A 23,990-nucleotide genomic window follows, 5' to 3' on the forward strand; every position below is an offset into this window, starting at 1 on the left:
AATCTGGATATTTTATGATTGAAAATCTCCAACTAATAAATAGAATTCTGATAAAGACAGAAGAAAACTACTTGCCAATTGTGCCGGTTTGAATGTATTGTGTCCCCCAAATGCCATTATCTTTGTGGTCTTTCTTCTTGGTGCTGGTTAGATTTGCTTGGAATGTGCCCCACCCAGCTGTGGGTGGTGACTTTGATGGGTTACTCCCATGGAGGCATGACCCCACCCATTCAGGGTGGGCCTTGATCAGTGGAGCCATATAAAACATGCTGACTCAAAGAGACTGGACGCAGTGCAGCTGTGAGTGATGTTATTTGAAGAGGAGCAAGCTTGCTAGAGAGGAATGTCCTGGGAGAAGCCATTTTGAAACCAGAACTTTGGAGCAGACGCCAGCCATGTGCCTTCCCAGCTAACAGAGGTTTTCCGGACGCTATTTGCCATCCTCCAGTGAAGGTACCCGATTATTGATGTGTTACCTTGGACACTTTATGGCCTTAAGACTGTAACTGTATAGCCAAATAAACACCCTTTTTATAAAAGCCAATCCATCTCTGGTGTTTTGCATTCTGCAGCATTAGCAAACTAGAACACCAATGTGAATGACATTCTTTTATTATGAAAAAGAAAAATGACTCACAGGAAAAAATATTCAGCCTTAAGTATAATAATATATTCCAAATAATTGCATGCATTTTATATTCCACAAAGTTCAGAACCTAGAAGTTTTGAGAAAAAGGAGGAAAGAAACTTATTTGAAACTTTTGTGAAGTTTAAAACTATGTATTCAATAGATGATAAAAATTCCTCTTCATTTTATGGTGCACATTCTAATTTCCTTTTGAACAAGACACATTCTTAGGGGGAAAAAAAGCAAACCTAACTGAAATTAAAAGAAAAACATGCATACAATCAAAACAATTTCAATCAAATCAAATAAAGACCATCAGAGGAGATGGGAGTTCTTTTAGACTAGAAAAATAGTAGTATAATTTGTCCCCAAATAGGAGGTCAAAAGGAAATTATATAAAGTATATTAGAGACTGACAGGACTGAACCAAGTGATTCTTCATTGTATTATCTGCTTAGGGATGTACTGCCTGAGAGAGAAAAATGGAACAATGATTGCCTTTTCAAGTGAATGACAACTGAAATAATTTTTTTTGTGTTGATCACAAGTAATATCACTCACTATAGAAGTAGTTACTAATAAATTAGGAAAAATGGAGATGACCAAATATTTGAATATATGTGTAATTATGCTATTCTTATGCCGGCATCCTATTTTCTTTTTAAAAGAACTTTCCAAAATGATATCTTGGCATCAAATATATTTTACATTTTCTTAAGAGGAAATTTTTATTTTAAGGTATTTTCCAGTTATTGGCACTGTTGTGCCTTAGTGCTTACAAGATGTTTAACCAATGTTTTGGTTTATGTTCAAGTCATTCCAAACCAGGGCCAATTTCTTCTCCTTTTAGATTTGATTGTGTTGCAGGTATTCAATTCTATTTGAACGTGGTGCCTTGTTGGATGTTTTCCCATCCTGCTGTGATATTAAGCTAGGCAGGTCATACAAATCACTGCCAGCAACTCAAATTGGCATGTGTTCTAAGTGGTCGTGAAGCGGATTAGCTGACTTGAAACCCACCTGAGAGGTCTAACAGTTTTCAAACCATTAGCCCAAGTTTTCTTCCCGCAGAGAAAATCAGAAGATGGTCTCTAAGGCCATGGCAAGGAAACAAAAATGTTGTCCAATTATTTTGCAAAATTAGATCTTATTTTTTCTTCTATATAGCTTCTGTGCCTTGCCTGTGTTCCACAGAGTGAAGGAGTAGAGGATGTTTTAGAATATTAAAAAAGATTCTATTTGGGGGCACTCTTACAAATGAAAGTCCAGCAATTTTCAAAGAGTATGTCAGCCTGGGACTGTGTTATAGTCACAGATTGGTGTGATTTTATATTATCATGTACTGATTTGATCTTCAAATATTAGGAGCTGGGGCTCTCATTATGTACACCATTCTTGATGGTCTGGACTGAATTGACTAATCCATCCATATATTCATGGAAACAGAGCTTAGCTCTATAAGTGAGCTTCATTTTCTCCTTGATGCTCAAGAATTAGACTTCTTGGAACTACTCACCATGATGATTTATGTCCTCTCTGCTCATTATATTTTTGATTAATGAATCAGGGAGACAATCTTGAAATTGGAATAATGATGATGATGATACTCTTGCTATCATACCTTATATTTTCCAAACCTTTGAACTGGGAGTAATTTAGATCAAGTTTATAGATAGTATAGTGTCTATATAACTTCTTTCAATTAATCACTCACTTGTATTACAAAGCCAGTGTGATCACATTATGGGAAAATGTCTCATAAATCACCATTATCACCCATTCTACAATTAGACATTTAAATGTATTTTCAGTAAAACACTTGCATATGTACTGACTTTATTGGGTGTTCAATATGTGCCATGATCTGTGCAAGGCATAGAGGATACAAAATCAAATGAAAGAGCTATCCTTTATAAAGCTTATATTTTAATCAAGGAGATGGTCAATAAGCAAATTCATAACTGTATTGACATAGAGAAAATGAATAATTCATCTAGTAATCTAGTCTCAAAGGTTGGCAAACATTGGCCTATGTGTTGTAGATGGTTGTTTTAATACTTTCAAAGGGCCCATGGTATCAACCGAATGTTAAATGTCTACAGATAAGCCACAGCTTTTTGCTGATGGAAAGATAACTGTGCTCCTCTTGAAGCCCCAGTCACTTATAAACTTTTGTTTTCAATTCATTGTTGAGAAATAGTAACAGGAGAGTCATTATATGTTTTATGACATTTATTGAAAGCACACCCTGTATTGGGAACTACTCTGAGGATCAAACTTTTCTAAAGCATGTATGCTCCATTTAATTCTCATAATAAATTTATAAACTTTCTTTATAGGTAAGGGCTCTGAGACATAGAAAGATTATGTAATTTACCTACAATCATACAGCTAATCAGTGAGAAAAAGATTTACACATAGATCTACATGATTCCGGATACTGCACTCTTTTCACTTTATCTTTTGTCTATTACTACAACTCAGAATCTGCTCAATAAGTAGACTACACAAGGGAGAAAATGATATGGTTAGAAAAAAAATGAAGTAAAATAAATGGTGCCAAAAAATATTACTTAATGTCTTAACAGATTTTTTTTTTTCAGAAAATGGAAGTGATTTAAAAACATAGCTCTATTTAAATGGTAAATATAGGAAAAAAGAGTTACCAGTGGATGCATAGAAGGCATCAATTTTAAATTTCCCAAAGTGGTAAAGGAAAGATGGAATTTAAATTATTGCAAATTAACTATGAAGCCTCTTCATGGAGCAAAAGAGGACTTGGAACTGAAGCAAAATGCAGAACTGTGATGAAGATTTAGCCCACCCAGGAGTAGTTGTGAACATATTCAGGTGGCATGAATAATTTGAGCACTTTTATCACGGATAATGTTGTTAAAAGTGACATGGGGAATTATCATGGCATTTATGTTTCTGCCCAATATTGGGATCTGTTTCCATTTAGGACTCAATGTGGAATATAATATTATCACCTCAAGGCAAACTGGATCCATTGGTCCTTATGTTGCCACAGCAGTAATTGGAAAAAAAAAAGTGCTGATTGGGCAGGACAGAAAGTCTCATAGTCAGGTAACAAGGAACACATATTAGAAAAGAACAAAAATATATCAGCATCAATTAAGTAAAGAGAGCCCATTCCTTAGTAATATTGTCAGATGTTTTGAGTATATGGAAGGAAATCATATTTTCTCAGCAATGCGATCACATCTACGTATATCTTCAAACACATCAGATATATGTAACATATAAATCTATACCCCAAGCTCAGTGTATTTTCATAGCTAAGGGCTAATATTTTTATTTGCAGAGTCTCTGATACTATGAAAATACTTTGCTAGGTATTAAAAATATAGATATGAAATAATGAAGTCCACACTACTGTCCTCAAGCCATGGAAAAGATGGGTGATTAAAATATAGCAACTATTATATCTGCTTCTGGCCATGATGGAGTAACTGAAACTAAACTAGGTGTTTTGCCATAATAGCAATAAATTGATCAAGATATATGAAGTAATCATTTTCAGGTCTTGAAGAGAAAAACCAACACAGGACTGGGTCCCATGAAATAAATTAGCAAATGAGGTGAACCCTATGATCACGTTGGTTTAATCTGGAAGCAGTTGCCAACCCCCGGAATAGAAAGATGGAACCCAATCAGAGTCTGGCAATCTTACTAAGCTGAAGGTACAGAGATATGCTTCTGAAGAAAATATGACCATAAGCAAGATAGAAATGAAAACTATAAAAAAAAAGTGTCAAATGGAACTTGTAGAGTTGAAAAATATAAACTCTGAAGTAAAAACTTAATTCTATGGCTGAATAACAGCTATCGATAACTATAGAAATACAACTATAGAAATAACTATAGAAAATATCAGGCCAGTGAACTTGAATAAAGAGTTACAGGAAATATTCAAATAGAAATATAGATAGCCAAAAAATGCTAAAGTAGAACAGAATCTCAGTGGCCTATGGCACATTATCAAATGATTTATCATTGGTGTATGGGAGTTCTAGAAGATGATGGTTGGAAAGAATAAAAAAAAATTATTTGAAGTACTAATGAACAAAAATCTTCCAAATTTGAAGAAAATCAGAAGCTCACATGTCCAAGAAACTCAAACAAAATAAACACAAAGAAAACAATACCAAGGCACATCATAATAAATTTGTGTAAAACTTATGATAAAGAGAAACACTAAAAACAGCCAGAGGTAGGTGGAGGTATAAAAGCCATATGCATTATATAAAAAAGAACAATGATGATAATGATGTATACTTTTTTATCAGAAACAATGCAAGGCAGAAGATAATGGAATGGCATCCTTAAGTGTTAAAAGAAAAAATTTGTCAAACTAGAATTTTATACCCTGCCAAATATTCTTCCAAAATAAATGCAAAATAAATACTTTTTTAGACAAACAATTCCTAGGAGAATCTGTGGCCAGCAAATCTGCACTACACAAAATTCAAAGGAAATTCTTCACAAAGAGGAAAAAAACCTCAAATGGACACTAAACTCTAGATGAAGAAGGAATAGGCTGAAAATATAAATGCATCGATGAACATAAAATATTTTTTCTCATTTTTGATTAATTTAAAAGTAGTTGACAATTTAAAGAAAAATTTAAAGAAAAACATAATAAATTGAGGGGTTTCTAGTATATATTGAAAAAGTATATGAAATGATAAACATGGAATAGGGATATAGAAGTATTCTATTCTATGATACATACATTATACATTCATTATATGAATAATGAATGTGATAAGTTAACTATGTGATGTAAATTCTAGAGAAATTACTAAAATAATAAAAGAAAGCAGTAAATTAATGAGCCAATAGAAGAAATAAAATTCAATACTAAAAATTTCTCAAATAGTAAAAGATAGGAGAAAGGGAAATGAATAAAGTTCAAATAACTAAAATAACAAATAGCAAGATGGTACAATTAATCCTAACCATATCACTAAATATAAGTGTTCTAAATACACCAATTAATAAGAGAGATTGTTAGATTGGATACAAAAGCAATATGATTATTTTTATGCTGGCCACTAAAAAAAAAAATAAAAACAGAGACACATAGGTTAAAGTGAAATAACAGAAAAAGATTCCATGTGAGCACTTACATAAGAAATGTGGTATGGCTGTATCAATAGCCAATAAAGTGAACATTTTCCCTAAATTGGAAAAAATGAAAAACAGATATTCTAAGTAGAAAGAGATTATTTAGCATGCAAACTTATCTTCCAAATGACAACTTAGCAGTATCTCCTTGCTTATTCACCAGCCAGCATGTTTCCCTATCATAAGACATTCCTATATAGAAATATCCAACCACTACTGCTTCAGGATGGAACATTTTTACAGTCCTTGAATTAACATAAGACCTTCACTTTGTCACTCCTACCAGTCTTTCCAGTCCTGTCTTTGGTTTCTTTCTTCGAAGTTACCTTAACTCTGGTGAACAACTTGCAGTATCCAAATGCAAATGCAGTGTATTCTGTGAAACATCTCAGCATTTTTAGATAGTGGTTTCTCTATCTTGAGTGTACATCCCCACTCCTCCACCTGGGCATTTCTTACAAATGTTTAAGGATTCAGCTAAAAAAAATTACCTCTTTCAGGAGGTTTTCCAGTTTACCTTCAACTTGGGATAGGTTCACCTGTCATGAGTTTCTAAAGTGGCTTCTCTGGTAGTACCTATCACCTTCTCCTGCTTGGTTTTTGAGCTGTATTTGTGGGAAAATATTCAAAGAACTCCTCAAGGACAAGGATGCCAGTTATTGTCTCCATAGTCTTAGTATCAAATTCAATGATTAACTTAGTATATGACAGTTGTACAAATTGCATTGAAGCTAAGACATTTGATTCCAACATTTTGATATAAGGACAGGTACATAATTTTGTAGGCTAGAGGGTAAACCATTAAAATTGGAGCTTTGTACAGTTACCAAGTGATATTTAGCAGATAGCTTTACCCCATTTCTACCTGGTACCCCATTATTGTGCCGTATCCAGAGAGTGATGGAGTGAAGGTGATGGATTGGGTTAGACATCAAGTATGAGAAGCACCAATGATTGAGAAAAGATAACTGGCAGGATTAAGGTGTCAACTGCATTTATTACTTGATAATTCAACAAAAGTTTCAAAGTTAATTCTTTGCTTTACTTAAAAAATCAGAAAATGAACTTGCATGCCAAGATGTTTGAGACTGTGTTCAAACAGCCTGTGTAAATCAACATGTAGCAAATCCTACCCATTGTATCTAAAGAAAGTCTTGCCTTTCCTGAAGCTTCAGAAATTTCCAGGTCTCAGCTACAGTTATAATAAGGTAGAAGAAAGTGAAGTATTTTCATGTTCCAAGAATAGAGAAACTTATTTTTAAATTACTTGTAAGACATGCCATATATATTTTTTTCCATGTGAGAGTTGAGTTCATTGAAAATTAAATGAGAAAGTTAAAAATCCAAATTATTGTAAGACAAATAACTTGCCCAACAAGTTAATTTTCTCCGTTTAATTGAAAATATATTGAGTCATTCAGTAATTATTTATTGAGAGCTCACCATGGGGCTAGCACTGTACTGGATATGGAGAATTTAGCAGTGAACACAACCAAGGGGAAAAGTCAGGCATCAAATAAATATTATGCAAAAGTAAATTGTGATCTTTATACATGATAAAAATAAAATGCACTGGCTGCTATTTGCAATTTCCTCAGGATTATGTTGTTGATTAACAAAGAACCAGAGGAAAAGATAAAAATCTGATCTCTAGCCATTGGAAACCTTTGAAATCTAATATTGGGTCTTATGCAGTCTTGAGTTTATCAGCTCCAAGTCATGGCCTTAATGTTCGTCGAAAGGAAACCTGTTTTTCATTCAGTGATTGCTCAGCCATGATAAACGGCTAACATTTTAAAATTTAATACTTTATCTATTCATTACACATATAGCACAGCAGAATGTTTTACTTTTTCCCAGGAGCATTTTTTTTCCTCTAGAATATGAATATTTCAATACATGAATTTTTAGCAATCCGTAGCATTGGTGAAATGGGTTTCCCTGTTTAAGAAAAAAAATCCAGAGAAAAACTTTACACAATTTACTACTACTTAGAAAAGTTTACGGCAACGATTCATATAGAAGGAAGGATGGTAAGCAGAACTTTAGAAACATGTGTCTAGTCCTCAGTAGGTAGAATGCTAAGTGATTGTACTAGGGGATTATCATAAAAACAGGTTGACTCTTACCAATTTTCTTGTTGTCCTGTGGAGTGAATCCTTTCATAGTTAACACATGTCATGTATGGGGATCTCATCTGGATCTACCCCTGGTCATGAACCAGTGCTTTGGACAAATTCCATAACTTTATATGGGATGGATTAAGGATAACAGTTTTTTAGTTAAAGAACAGAGTCACTTAGGCCAAGAGGTAGCAGGAGAAGTGTCCACTTGAATTCCCCATCATTGCACGGAGAGAATCTGGGTCACAGTTGGGATCGCAGTGTGGTTCTGTGTTCTATTATGGAAATTATCTTTCTTATGGATCTGGAAAGTGACTTCTTCCAGAGGGAATGCATAGGCTGCTGAGTTTCAACTTTGAAAGGGAAATACCCAGGCTGCTGTAGTGATCATTTCTATTTTAATTTTAACTTAATTGAAATTGAAACATCTCTAACTTAAACCTGCCCTGGACAGTCATGTCTGATTATTTTCCCCAGGTCTCTACTCTACTTTATTACAAAGCTCACTTCTTATACTTTTTAACTATGCATATTCCTTTTAAATTAAGAATTGTCTGAAATGAAGCTCTTTGGCACTCTCTACAGGAGTTAATTGCTTTGGAAGCCTTGGGAAATTCCTGAATTTGGGTGTAACTTCTTTTGCTGGGGAAGGCAAGATCCTCAGGCTGCCACTCCTTCCAGTCAACAGTGAGTGAGCCCCTAGGGTTATTTGTCAGAATCTTCCTTATTTCATTACTCTTTGATATGTAATTAAAAAAATAATTCATCTTGAACGCTTTAAACTGCCTCCATTTTGGAAAAAAGTGGGCAAGTTTCAAAATGAGTTCTCCACCATCAAAAAGATAATTATTCTATGAATGGATAAAGAGAGACCTAGATGAAGCAAAATAATTTCTTTCAACAATTTACAGCATTAGTCAATTTAATTATCACAATGTGCCACTTTGCTAAATGTAATAATCAGATCATGATTTTGAATAAATGTATCTTTTTTTTTTCAAATAATGCTATGTAAACATAGTCTACTCCGAAGCCATCTTGATAAACTAACTGCCCCAGCAGTGTGAAGTTAGAAATCCTTCAGGGTGAAATCAGGTTCCATTCAAAATTTATTTACCATCTTGAAGGCTGCTGGGAGCAGAGAAGCTTTTGTCTTTAGAAACCTCAGGTATAGTGAACTGGCAGTTACTCTGTTGTGACCTGGAGTTCACCACTAAAAGGGTCACCCAAGCAAAGGTAAGGAATTTATTTGGTTATAAAAATGACTTTTAGCACACCCAATGCGATATATCTAAATTGAATAATGGTGCCAGATAAAATTTTAGGTGATAATGAAGCTTGTGTATCACCCATTATCAAACATAATCAATAAACAGTTTTGTATCCTCTTGGAAAAATTTTGGGCTTGAATGTGAGGCCATAAGATACGTGTGTCTAGCTGTCTGAAATATGCCTTAAATGGACAAAATATGCTATGTGGTTTTTGAATACTAATGCCATGTAGTTTTTTTCCCTCTAGTAAATATGTTTACACTAAAGTTCTTTTAGAACTTATTTTAACAGACATCATCTCACTGAAAGGGAAACAAAAATGTTAGTTTCTCAAACTTTTCTGCCTATACCACCCTCGCAACTTACACCATTAATTGAATTTCTCTCCTAAATGTCTCGTTCTTCATCCTTAACCTAATCAGTTAAGATTTAAGCCAGGTAAAGAGAAGATACGCCGAGTGTCTGGCAAACACTCACGTGACTCGATTATCTTCAGTAGAAAATGTTTGCCCTTTTTTCTCCATGAAATCAAGAGCCTCTGTGTGCTCAGAAACAACAGGGAATAACCATACCTCGTTTTGTCTATGGCTTCTATTGCCCAGATGGGGGCCTAGTCTTTCAAACTTAAAACTATTTATTATTTTCAATACCTTTTTAAACTCTAAAACATCTCTTTGGCAATAGACAATATGTCACGTAATAACTTTGAGAATTTACTTGTTTATTTTTGTCACAAAATAAATTACACGGGTAATTTAAGTTCTGCTTACTTCAGTAATTATCTGTCTTTAATGAAGCTTGATGACAATATGATTATTTAGAAAATTCTGAAGTGTTTTAAATGTAAGGCTTGGACTATTTTTTCTTGACTTGTTTAACAAACTCCAAATATCATCCCTGACAGAGGCGGGGCTAAAGTCAGATGTTTGATTCTTGGTGAGTGGCCATGGTTTCACTCAAGTAGCTCAGAGACATTATAAGTGCAGGCGACATATGTGACCTCTTGTACCTATGGTAATAAGATGCCAATAATCTTCATTCAGCAAAGAAACAACCTGATTCAACTCTGCTCGGCAGAAGGCCATGGGAACAGCTGGTTCCTCACTTGGGCAGTGATTTTACAATCCTGCTGGAAGGCCCTTTTCTGTCACTGAAAGTGAATGTTAGATGCTCTTCAAAATGTGATAAAGAAGGAGAAGACCTATAAAATTGTGTAGTACTAGTCTCCCATTAGCAATAGAGATGGAGAGGAAAAGGAAATGACAGTCAGCCTGTAGGAAATAATGAAAGAATTCCAATGAAAAGGATAAATGTCAAGAGGCTCTGGTTGGATTAAGTGTGAAAGAAAGTTCTATAAGAGGTGAAAATTAAATTTAATAAAGATAGTACTATGAAAAAAATGGTCTCTGAACAATCAGAAAATGAAGCAGCTAAATGATTTGAAGGAAGAATAAGTGGGAGAAAATAGAAAAAAGATAAAAGAAGTGACTCTTAATTAATTCTATTTTAGTTAAGCTATAAAAACTAATTTAAAACAGCTAATGCCTTTTATATATAAGTATAAATCAAAGGGGAAATTTATGAAAACTTTTACATGAAAATTCAGAGATCTAAATACAGCTGGAAAATTGTAATTCATTTAGAAATAAGGTCTCAAAAACATGACCTGTTAATATTTTGTTACACCTGATGTCATAAATGATGCAGTAATTAAAACATGTAAATCTCATTGACTTACTCATTATACTCATTGTACAATAAGTACATCAATGATATAGTTCATTGTTCCAAAATGTATATGTTAGCATTAACGTGTGATTCATTATGGTACACATCAACACATCACAAAGGCTATTTTTCTTTTTAGACTCACACACAACACACAAAGGCTTTTAAATCTAATGTGTGAATGATACACTTCAAAATTATGAGATCCTCTATTGATTGTATTCCAAATTTCATTATTTAAATGACTGGTATAATATCAAGAGGAAAGCATCCATAGACTTTCCAAATTACCATTTATTTTATATTTTCTCTGTTTAGTATTTACTCTGTGAGAATTTAGAGACTTTCTAGTCTTAGTCTTTAGATTTAAATATGAATAAGAAATATTTCTACAATCAGAACTTCATTGCTATTATTATTTTAGTGTATTTATAATATTTTGTAGAATATTAATCTACAAAATACTACAATCCCAATATATTTTAAGATCCTCTAGACTGAGAGCCATGGGTTTCATCCCTCTACTTTCTACATTGTCTTGCATGGTTTCTTGTGCCTAGTAAACATCAAATAAATGCAACTGAATTGTTGAAAATTAAAGCAAATTTGCCTATAATGACCTATTATTGATTTATAAGGGCATGTAAATTATTTAGACCAGTGATGATGCATTATAAATTCGTACTAATGTTGCTGTCATAAAACCACAAAACAATATTGTGTCAGTGACTGTTGAAATTCAGAATTTCCTCTGACTCATTTCTCTACCAACATCAAAAGAGATAATAGTAATGTTTTGGTCAGAGATGTGTTTGGTCCTAAAGCATAAAGTAGGCTAGGCTATACACTGATAAACATCTTGGGGAATAGTGGGTTCAGATCGTCTCCTGTGACTTTGAGAGTGATATGGGCACTCTGCCAGTTAGGAGGGAGCTGACGTCATCTAGGACCATTCCATCAAACTTCTTTTCTAAAATGACAACCGCCTCAGCAACAGCAGTTTTGTGATTGTCATCATGTGTCACATGGCTTCCAAGTAGAAAGGAGAGGTTCCTGTTCACCACTCCAGTTATAGGAGTTCTCATTATCTGTGGATTTATGTTGTGATTTTATCACCATTTACTGAAATGTCTCCTCTCATATGGATTTTCACTTCAGACAACTGATATTAAAACTGACACCATTACTGGATGAAAAAGAGACAAAGAATCAACAAATAAGAACATCCTGGTTTTTCAATAGAAAAAAAAAAGTGCATGCATGAGAAATGAAAAGAAAAGGAAAGAAAAGAGAAAAAAAAGGAAAGAGATGAAAATGAAAGAAATGAAAGGGGAAGGGAAGGGAAGAGAAGAGAAGATCTTCTTTTCCTGGGGCATATTCTTCATGGAAAATATATCACAGATTATTTTTAAAAACACTCCTAAAAGCTTGGCTATTTAAAATAATGTCTCTGTTTTCTTGCCCAAATTCACACGATTTTATTGAATCCTTTCCGTAACCAGTGACACTGTGTTTTCCAGTGTATTTTCCTAAAACTCCCTGATAATTGGAAGAAGCCCCTACATATCATTTTTATGTGGTTTTCTTCTGGCAGTCTGTGAATGATGATTTAAAAATATTTCTCTTTCTAAACTTAGCAATTTCTGAACTTTTAAAAATTTTTTTATTTCAATCTCTCTCAAGTGTTTGCCAAGTCTGAATTCTAAGCCTTTTGTGTCACTTCTTGATCCAATATCACTAATTCCTGCTAAATAAGCTTGCTCACTTCTTAGTAAGCTTATCATTTTTGCTAAAAAAAAAAAAAAATGAACCCAAAAACAAAAACAAAAAAACTTATAATATAATACACATTTACCAATGTTTTTGCTTCAGGCTTTCTTTATGTTGTTTATTATGTGTTTATGTGTGTATGTGTCTAGCACATATTAGATTAAATATTTGTATACATATATATTTACATTTTACTAAAATTATGCAACAGTGAAGGCTGGACCCATACAAAGCAGGTTGATATTGCTCTTTCACTAACACAATTTAGTTTCTTCTCTTAAATGTCTCATTTCACAAAAATGGCTATGTTATCTATCACACTTTGAGTTCCATGATATTTTAAAATTGACATATTTCATTTTTACCCTGGAATTCATACCAAAAAAACATGGAAGATGAATATTTGTATGCATTCATACATAATCTGTGTTTCATCACAAAAAGTCAGTCTGTTTAATTTTAGCTGCTTAAATGCATTATTCCTTCACTCACTCATTCAACAGTCTTTACTGATCACCTTCCACATGCGGACACCTTTGTCAGGTGCTATTTACGGCTTCCATGAATAATGGTATTTACCCCTATAGCTTTTAACTGAGTTTTATGTTGCTCTCAGCTTCTCCCTTCTAATACTTAGTGCTGATCTGTATTTATATCTGACTGAAAACCTGGGATGGTTGCTATATGATTCAAGTTTAATAGATGTGAGCCTTTCATCTCCCTGAAGGTTCAGAAAGAAAATAGTGAATAAAGCAACCTTGAATAAAAACATTAAAAATGCTGACAAAAGTTCATCTGTTATATTTATGAAAATGAACATGCCTGGCATATTCATAGTCAATCAAGAGAGTGTGACAAGAAAATACATTTTCAAAGTAAGGGAATTGGAGAGAATTATTACTATCTCTATTCTTGTGGGTAGAGAAAGAAAAGTCATAAACTCATAAAATTATTTTAGATAATAACTGAGTAATTTTCAGAGCCTATAATCTTCATTTACTGTAGACATGATATAGCTACCTGCTAGTCATTTCCAAGATTTTCCTTTATATTCCTCTAGTTTTTGTTTCCAAAATCTATAGTTTTCCAAATAATTCAAAGAGAATCTAAGACCCTATCAATGAGCATGTTTATATTAGCATAATATCCATGTGTAAATAAATATATTTGACAGATCAGCTAACCAAAACTGTGTTTCCACGTGTCAGCATTTTCAAAGGAGACTGTGATTCCATGGCTGGGGAAAACAAATATGTGAGCTAAAAGTAGAAAAATCTCTGTTTCTCTGTGGGAAAACGAGAAGAAAATGTTTCTTGGTTCAGCTTTTAAGCATGTATGATTTCTGCCCCTTAATGCAAGTCACTTTTAATACACAGGTATTGAAACTGCATGATTTAGAAAATGAATAGATAAATAATTCTCATCTTTTATTGTGTTTCTCAAAATGAAAAGCAATATGCAAAAAAAAAAAAAAAGGCAGCGTTTCTTTCCTCTCTCCTCCATCCTTTGGTTAATCTACCAATTTCTGATCTTCCTTTTATCAGACTGAATTAATTATGTTTTACTGGCATAGTTCCCATTTTGTTAGGTAACTTCTCATTGCATATTCTGAGGTCTCTCATTCTTTAGGGGTAATTTCATTACTTGGGGGTTACTGTCTGCACTAAAAATACTGGCATATAAACCTTGTGCTTTTGTTATCCATTTTGATGTCTCAAATATATATCCCATGTCTATGTCAACTTTATCTTTCCCTTTTTTTCTCTTTCTCTCTTCCTCCCTTCCTCCCTCCCTCCCCTCTCCCCTCCTTCCTTCCTTTCCTTTCTTCTTTCCTTCCTTCCTTCCTTCCTCCTTCCATTCCTTCCTTCCTTCTTACAGCTTTGTTGTAATATACATTATCATACAACAATTCTGTACAATTACTCCATATATTAACTTTAGAATATTGAGCCCCACAGTAGTTAATAATAATTTTGAACATATGATGCTTAACTGTTATCCGTGGTGACAGTGAGCAAAATCTGCAACTGCTGTATCCTGTTCTTTAAGAACTGCTCTTGTTCAATTCACAATATAGGTATCCACAGGTATTTGGAAGACCTTAGAAGTCACCATGAAACTCAGTTTATTATCATAATCAGCATGGGTACCCATATATTATTACCTGTTAAAGTTATTAATTTAATAATATAGATGGTGAAGGGATTTCAGAAATCAGCTGATATAATTTTCTCATTTCAAAAGTGAAGACTCTGAGGGTCCAATTCACATAATCAGAGAGTTTGCAGAACAGAACACGACCCTTTCAATTCTATGATCTTTTCACTACAAATAAATCTATTGTTGTATTTATATTTTGGTTCAGCATACATAATTAATACTAGAAATCCCTAATATTTTCTAGCACAGTGGCTGGCATAAAATAGTTATCTAATTAATTTCTTTTGAGTTGAACAATAAAGATCTTTGCATATATAATGTTATCTTATTGTTGCATCAATTTTTGTTTACATCAATTTGTGCTATAGGCATTATTAATTGCATTTTACAGATTGGGAATCTGAGCCATGGTGTATAAATCCATTATCCAAGATTACTCAACTGGTTCATGGGAAATTCTAATTTTGATTCTAGGTGTCTCTGGTTTTCCTATATGATCACACTTATTTAATATGATCAAAGTTTGAAAACATCTCATCTGTGTTTGTAAGACAAAATAGCGTTAAAATGGATTTCATACTCTAAACTTCAAATTTTTTAGTAGCTTGTTCAATATGTGGAAGCTAATCTGGAGTTGGCATATGTGTAATTTAGTATAGAGGAATTTACTATAAGATATTCTTCAGAAGGTGCATCAGTTTTTCTACTTTTCTAAGCATTCTCTTCAAAGAAAGGAAAAAACACAGCTATTAAGACACTACCCAGAAGTAATAATGGAAATTATTGAGATCTACTGTGTATGATGTATTTATTGAAGCCATTTTGAACATACGAACAATTTTTTTAAAAGATATAATCAATCGGAAATGAGTTCTAGACATCAATGCTCAATATCAGTGTGAGAAATAACATATTGATCACTCACACATTTATTGTTCAGCCCCACATTAAGTAATTTACAACATAGATTCAAGTGGAAAGATGACTCAAATATGCAAATTGTAATTTACAATAAACACGTGAACTTGGAAAAATGTTTCTTGCTATCCTTTTCATCCTTTCCTTGGTAGGCTGTACTCACTGAACTAACAAATTTTGGTGGTGATAGTTATTTTTTATGACTTATCGACATTCACATTTTAAGCTTTCTTTGTGACCAGTGGTGTTTTACATACATACATACACACACATACACACACGTACATGAAGAGCTGATTAAATAAATGATGGTACATAGTAAATTAGAATATCATGTTGCTGTTAAAAAGAAAGTAAATCTGTATACACTGATAAAAGAATGACCTTCAGAGTATATTATTTAAAACAAATAAACAAACAATGCAGATAAGCATGAGAGTATATTAAAATATAAGACCAGAAGTTACGCATACATTCTCTATACATGAGTTTTGAATATCCCTGCAGTGATACTTAAGAGACCGATTATTGTGTCTGCTTTTTGGGAGAACTGGAGCCTGGGTGTCAAGCAGCCTGAATTTTCTTTATACAGCTTTTGAAGTACTTACATTTTTTAAACCATGTACTTATATTTCATCAAAAATGGCATGTAGATTTTCAGTGTTTGTCGCCCTTATAAAAACTCTTCTGGTATGACTTTGTTCTATGCAATATCATGATTTGTCAGAGTTTCTAAGTGCCTTCTTTATAATGAGCAAGTTGAAAAATGCTATGAGAACAGATCATACCAAAAATTTCAAAAATCTTATCTGAATTTTTCAAAAATTTTTATTCGAATAGCCTTATGACTGACAGGCCCCTTCCTGTATTGTATATAGAATTGTCTTGTACTATTATTTCATGTGTTATATTATTGTGGTAATATAAATATAATACGTAAAAACATAGTTTCTAGGAAACACCCCTGGCAGCGAGGGATTGAAAAGGCCTATGTGACCAAAAAGGGGAAGAAAGAAAGGTCACAAGCTGAGGTCACAGTGGCTGAGAGATCCAAATAGAGTCGAGAGGCTGTCCTGGAGGTTTCTCTTATGCAGGCTCCAGCTAGACATCCCAGATGGCCACAGTATGCCATGCCCTTACCAAAAATAGTTCCCAAATACCTAGGTCCCTACCTAAGATTCTATAAAAGATTTACTCACTAAGTTTTATCTCTTAGAAACTTTAATCCACCAGAGTGTTCCTATGTCAGACAAGTCCTAAAACCCAGAGGCAATAGCCTCTTTAAGAACAACAATCAGATGCAGCCCCCTTCCTCATACTGTCAACACCCCCTTTCAATATGAACAAGTTAGGGTGCTCACTGCCTAGATACCCCTGGAGATGGAGAAAGAGATTGCGAGGAAGGGGTAGTAACAAAAAATATAAGATTTAACAAAGATCTATGGATACTGTTCTAGTTTGCTAATGCTGCCAGAATGCAAAACACCAGAAATGGATTGGCTTTTATAAAAGGGGGTTTATTTGATTATACAGTTACTGTTTAAGTCCATAAAGTGTCCAAGGTAAAGCATCAACAATCTGGTACCTTCGCTGGAGGATGGTCAATGGCGTCTGGAAAACCTCTGTTAACTGGGAAGGCATGTGGCTGGCATCTGCTCCGGAGTTCTGCTTTCAAAGTGGCTTTCTCCCAGGATGTTCCTCTCTAGGCTTCAGCTCCTTAAATATGTCACTCTTAGTTGCTCTTAGGGCGTTTGTCCTCTCTTAGCTTCTCCGGAGCAAAAGTCTGCTTTCAAAGGCCATCTCCAAAATGTCTCTGTAAGCTTCAGCTCCTCTCTCAGTTCCAGTGCATTCTTCAAAGTGTCCCTCTTGGCTGTAGCAGGCTTGCTCCTTCTGTCTGAGCTTGTGTAGTGCTCCATTAGTTAAATTCGGACCCACCCTGAATGGGTGGGGCAACACCTCCATGGAAATTATCCAACCAAAGGTCTTCTCCACAGTTGATTGAATCACATCTCCATGGAAACACCCAAAGGATTCCAAAATCTAATCAACACTAATATATCTGCCCAGACAAGATTGCATCAAAGATAATGGCATTTTGGGGGACATAATACATTGAACTGGCACAGATACTGAAACTTTATAAATATAAATACGAATATATTTAGATGCTGGGGTGTTGGAATAGCTGGAAGGAAGTAAATGATATGGTGGAACTATAACTATTACATCCTTTAAAATTTGCTCTATAGCTACTTGTTGAATTGTACTTTGAAAGTCTTCACCTTTTTGTATATTGCGTAATAAGGAAAGAACTGAAACTGTGGAACTGTAACCTTAGCGATTTTTGAAAATACCCATATAACTGCTTGTTGAGCTGTGCATTGAAAGTTAACACCTGTATGTATGTATGTTTTATTTTATAATAAAGGAAACAGCTGAAGTTGTGGAACTGTGACCCATGACAGTCTCTGAAATTTGCTCTCTTACTACTTGTTAAATTGTACTTTGAAAGTTATCATTGTTATGTATATATGTTAAAGTTCACAATAAAAAATGCATTGTTAAAAATTAATTTAAAAAATAAAATATATCCCAAATTAAAAAAAAATACAATAGAAGTAATTTGGATGCCAGTTTGTATTTTGGACATATATAGACCTGGCAGGGGTGTATGGAAGAAAGGAGGAAAAGGAAATGAAGAATTTGAAAACTTGATTTGATGTTATTATTCTAGTAATGTTATCATTTTCTTATTTTATCACTATTTGATCCTTAAAGAAAAATATGTTCAAAGAGGAAAGTAAAAACTATAATTCTGAATTATTTATTTATTGAAGAAAAAAAGCCAAGTTGTCTGTGTTTTCTAACTCACAAAACCTTACCTGTAACAAACATTCTCCCAAATGCTATTTTTTAGAGAAGGAATTCTCAGGCATTGATAAAGCATTAACTTGAACCTACATGACTCCTGATAGAAACTCCTAATCTCTGTGGCTATGTCGTGAGCTTCTCATTAGTCCTGCTTTAGTAGCTGCATTAAGTTTCTTGTTGTTGCTATAACAAATTATTACAAATTCAGTGGCTTAAACAACACACCTTTATTCTCTTACAGTTATAGAGGTTAGAAGACTAGAATCAATATCACAGAGCTAATGACATGGCTTTGGCAGGGCTAGTTCCTTTAGGAAGCTCTGAGGGGAGAATCCATTTCCTTGCCTTTTTCAGCTTCTAGAAGTTGTCTGCATTCCTTGGTTCCTTCCTCACATCACTCCAGCTCTTGCTCCAACTTCACATATACTGTTCTCTGATTCCTCTTGGAATATTGGGCCCATCTAGCTAATCCACAATAATCCACCCATCTCAAGATCCTTAACCTACTCACATCTGCAAAGTCCCTTTTGCCACGTAAAGTAATCTATTCACCGGTCTTGGGTAGGATGTAGACATCTTGGGTCGGGGCATTAGTCAGCCTACCACATAGCCTACATACAAGGGTGTTGGACATCATCTCAAGATAATCAGACACTTAATTCCAATTCTTCTTGACTAGAAAGCATGCAAATCTATATCTCAAGAATGCTTTTTTTTTTCCAAATGGAATTTAATTCTGCTATTATCTCATTATGTAATTCTGACTTTCATCCTACCATCCTACTGTCATATTTGGAAGTTAATAATAATATATTCTCTATCTATCTATCTATCTATCTATCTATCTATCTATCTATCTATATCTCAAGATATAGAGGACTTATATCTTGAGAAGGCAGTAATGGATGATAAACTGCCTTATAACCTTAAGTCACAAACACCATTTTTTATAGTAATTTAAAATCTCACAATCTATTCATTGATAAGTTCCATTGAATTTGTAACAAGGCCCAAGTGTCCCATTTTGTGTAGCCACCAGTTATTCTAAATAAAGAAACTTGAATAATGCAGGTATGTGGTTGCTTCTCAGTGATACCCCGTGAGGAGTGTGACCTAATCACCTATTCTGTATTACCAGAAAGTTCAGAATTGGAAGGAAGGGTTCAGATTATTTATTATTATCTTCCAAATATGAAGTAGATTTTTTCCATAGTATTAGCTCCTATCTTTGCAGATATTGCATACATTAAAAGGCAATAACAATTTCTCACCTGGCAATAAAATGTAAAGATGATTCAAGAACTTTCATTTTAATATATAGGTTAGTTCAAAGACTTCTGCAAAATAGAAGAGTCTTCTCCATGTGTGTCTCTTGTGGATAACACATGTTTGTGCTTTGACTTGGGGCTGATTTAAAAGTATGTCTTTCTTTTAATGGATGAATATTTTCACATGTATACCTACTGTTGAAAAGAGTATTTTTTTTGCTTAAATTTTTTATTGTTTTATGAATTCTGATTTTAGTAATCCCTTTGTATTTCCTTTGTTCTCTATCTTTTGTTATATGGTCTCTATCTAGTTTTAGTACTTTTTTCTTTGTTTTACTTGTTTTAAATTTTTATTACTATTATTTTTCTACTTTACAGTGATATATGTATGCATGATATACATTATTTTTGCTATTAGGATTACTAATGACATTTATAATGTAGAAGTATATATTAAAACTCATTTTCTCCAGCTTTAATTCCAGCTCTTAACATAGTCATATATTCACATGCAAATATATGAATATACCAATATGTATTAAATGTATGTGTATGTATATTTGTTAAAATATATGAATATATATGTGTATACACATATATTTGTGGGAATAAATTATTGTTGAAACCAAAAGCCACAAGTTTTAACAAAGAGTAAACCAGAAAACTGTGAAAGAAATTTGAAGTGTAACATTTGCTTTGGAAATATAAAGCACTGAATTAACCCTTAACCTTTTTTCATATAACAAAAGATAAGGAAGGAAGTTAATAAGTAACTGTTACCATAAAGAGACGTTAACTCTAATTTATTCTTTATTTTGGCTTTGATATAAAGAACTTTCTTGTTATTCTGAAAGCTCAGTTTTAATGAATCCAAGAACTATTGGCTTGCAATCTTGAGACTATGAATGTCTGTAAGAGAATGCTTGTTGAACAAACCTTTTCTTCACCTCAACATGAAATTATGCTTGCCATTAACCTGCTAACCTTGGACCAACTGATTTAGTTCTGTAAAAGAGCCCATATTATTGTAGAAAGAAGTATATCCAAAATCATTAATCTCTGCAAAATCTTTGTTGCTATTAAAAGTAACTTTAGAACACAATGCAAAAGTATCATTCTTCCACACCACAATTATTCAGCTTTCATGACAAATAATACACTTGTTTTGTTCAAACTGCTTTCCCCAGACTGTCTTCCATGGCCCACCATCCACCTCTCTACTTCTGAGAATATGTTGCTTGTATTAGCTTTCTATTGCTGCTATAACAAATTACCGTAATCTTAGTGGCTGAAGGCAACATAATTTTATCATTTTATATTTCTGTAGGTTAGAAGTCTGTTCTAGTTTGCTAATGCTGTGGAATGCAAAACACCAGAGATGGATTGGCTTTTATAAAAAGGGGGTTTATTTGGCTATACAGTTACAGTCTTAAGGCCATAAAGTGTCCAAGATAACACATCAGTAATCGGGTACCTTCACTGGAAGATGGCCAATGGTGTCTGGAAAACCTCTGTTAGCTGGGAAGGCACATGGCTGGCATCTGCTCCAAAGTTCTGGTTTCAAAATGGCTTTCTCCCAGGATGTTCCTCTCTAGCAAGCTTGTTCCTCTTAAAAACATCACTCATAGCTGCACTCCATTTAGTTTCTTTGATTCAGCATGTTTTATATGGCTCCACTGATCAAGGCCCAGCCCTGAATGGGCGGGGCCACACCTCCATGGGAACATCTCATCAAAATTATCATTACCCACAGCTGGGTGGGGCACATTCCAAGCAAATCTCTGCCCCACAAGACCACAAAGATAATGGCATTTGGGGGACACAATACATTCAAACTGGCACAAAGTCCAATATGGGTCTCACTGGAATAAAATCCATTTGTTGACAGGGCTGCATTCCTTTCTGGAGTTTCTAGGAGTGAATCTATTTTCTTGCCTTTTCCATTTTCTAGAGACTGCCCATCTAGAAGGTCTTCCTCCATCCTCAAAGTCAACACTACTGCATCTCTTTGGCCCTTAAGTAGTCTGTCTCCTTTTAATCACATCTGGGACAGGTTATCCATGTGATTATGTTAGATTTGACTGCACCCACCTGGAAAATTCAGAATCATCCCATTTGAGGGTCCTTAACTCGATCACCTATGCAAAGCCCATTTTGCCACATACATTGCCATATTCACAGGTTGCAGGGATTAGAACATGGACGTCTTTGGGAGCTATCTTCTGCCTACTACAGTGCTCTGTTTTTCTTTAAATATTATATATATTCAATTGTCTAGCTTTATATTTAAATAATTATACTAATTTCAGCCTGTCTTATGGGTTTGTTTTTCACCCTTATTTAGCATTTGTTCTGTATTTAAACTGTTGTTCATCATAAAGGATTTTTCACAATTACTTTCCCATTCCTGGGTTCTTTATTTTTGACTCCCATCTTATTTTGGTTGGCTATATTACATCATCAAGTAAATTTTGTGAAAAACATTCTTAGATCCTCTATTTCCTATTTATTCTCAAATCTCTATATATCTTTTTGTTCCTTTGCAGATATAAAGTGTAGCAGGGAAAATGGGAGAGAAGAAAATACAGGAATGTACTGGTCGTCTAAGTAGCTAGAGTTAGTTTCTTGTTTTCTCCTCTAATTTCCCTTATAATTTCATCATCTTCATCATCATCATCATCATTTTATTATTTTTAATTTGAGAGATCCATGCAAGGTCATATTTAGCATTCAGGGCCGCATTCAAGTTTTATTTTTTCCACATTTTCAAAATTACCGACTAGCCATTTTGGTGTAAAATCCCTCTGAATTTGTCAGTTTGGTTTAATGTAGTCTTTACTGGATATCAGCAACATATAAACCAGAGTAGTTATTCAACCTGTTATATATATACAGAATCTTCCAGAAATAATACAAACAAAAATAGGCATTTTTCTGGCTAATTCTCTTTGCAAAAATGAGGGGTCCCTGGGATGTATCCTCTCGTTTGTCCATAGCACTCATAGTCCTAAACTCTACTGTACTTAAAATGGCAGGATGAGTGCAAGTTTCGGAATTTGGCCCTTCCTTTTCTGCCCTTTTCCCAGGGTCCTAATGTTGCTTTCAGTTTGTTCACAGAGATCTGACCGAATCTACACTGCTTGATATTTGTGGAATTGTATTGTGTGCTTTCCATCTCAGAGCTACTATGCTTTATTTTATTTTTGCTATTTTTAATTTTTAGTTTCTTTTGTTTGGTGTGAGGGAACCTAAGAATCTGTGTCTCATTCACATAATTTCTGGGAAGCCTAACTGGCAAATAAATATTTTTTTTAGAGAATTACTAGACCAAGAAAAAGCAATAAATTTCTACAGATTTGAAACAAACAAAACAAATAACAACAACAAATACTTAGCTTATGATAAGCCATATAGTACAAGCTCTTTGATTTATGCCTGTATTTATTATTTATTCTTAACATTTTAATAACAACTTTCATTTTGCATGTGATCAAATTTCACTCACTGCTTTTCCTTGTCCCTTTCTTTAATCTCTTGCTTTGTCTCTCTCTCTCTCTCTCTCTCTCTCTGATTTTTCTTGATCCACTCATCATTTAAATATAAATTATCCCTAAAGTTCTACCACATTTTTTTCTACTCAGCATTATACTTTTGAGTGTATAAAGTCACACATATGGCTGTGACAATCATCTACAGAGTGAGTAATTCTAAATCTGTCTCCAATGAATGCACATATTCATTCCCCAAATGCCTGATATGGACAGTTACTGAGGGACCAGAAAGACAAATAAGGAGCTAAGAAGTGTCAGCTTTCACTATATGGATTATATTTATGCATACTTACAGAATTAGAAAATCAAACTGAGAAAAAACTTATTTTTATTGAGACGTAATTAACCTACCATAAAATTCAGCTTTTGAACATGATCAATTCAGTAATCTTTAATGTCTCACAAGGTTGTGCCAACATCGACACTATCTAATTCCAGAATATTTTCATCACCCTCAAAGGAAATCCATCGCCCATAAGCAGCCATCCCCATTCCCCCACAGCCTCTTCCCCAGCCCCTGGCAACCACAATTCTACTTTCTGTCTCTCTG

Source organism: Choloepus didactylus, chromosome 12, assembly GCF_015220235.1.
Source record: "Choloepus didactylus isolate mChoDid1 chromosome 12, mChoDid1.pri, whole genome shotgun sequence".
Taxonomy (NCBI): domain Eukaryota; kingdom Metazoa; phylum Chordata; class Mammalia; order Pilosa; family Megalonychidae; genus Choloepus; species Choloepus didactylus.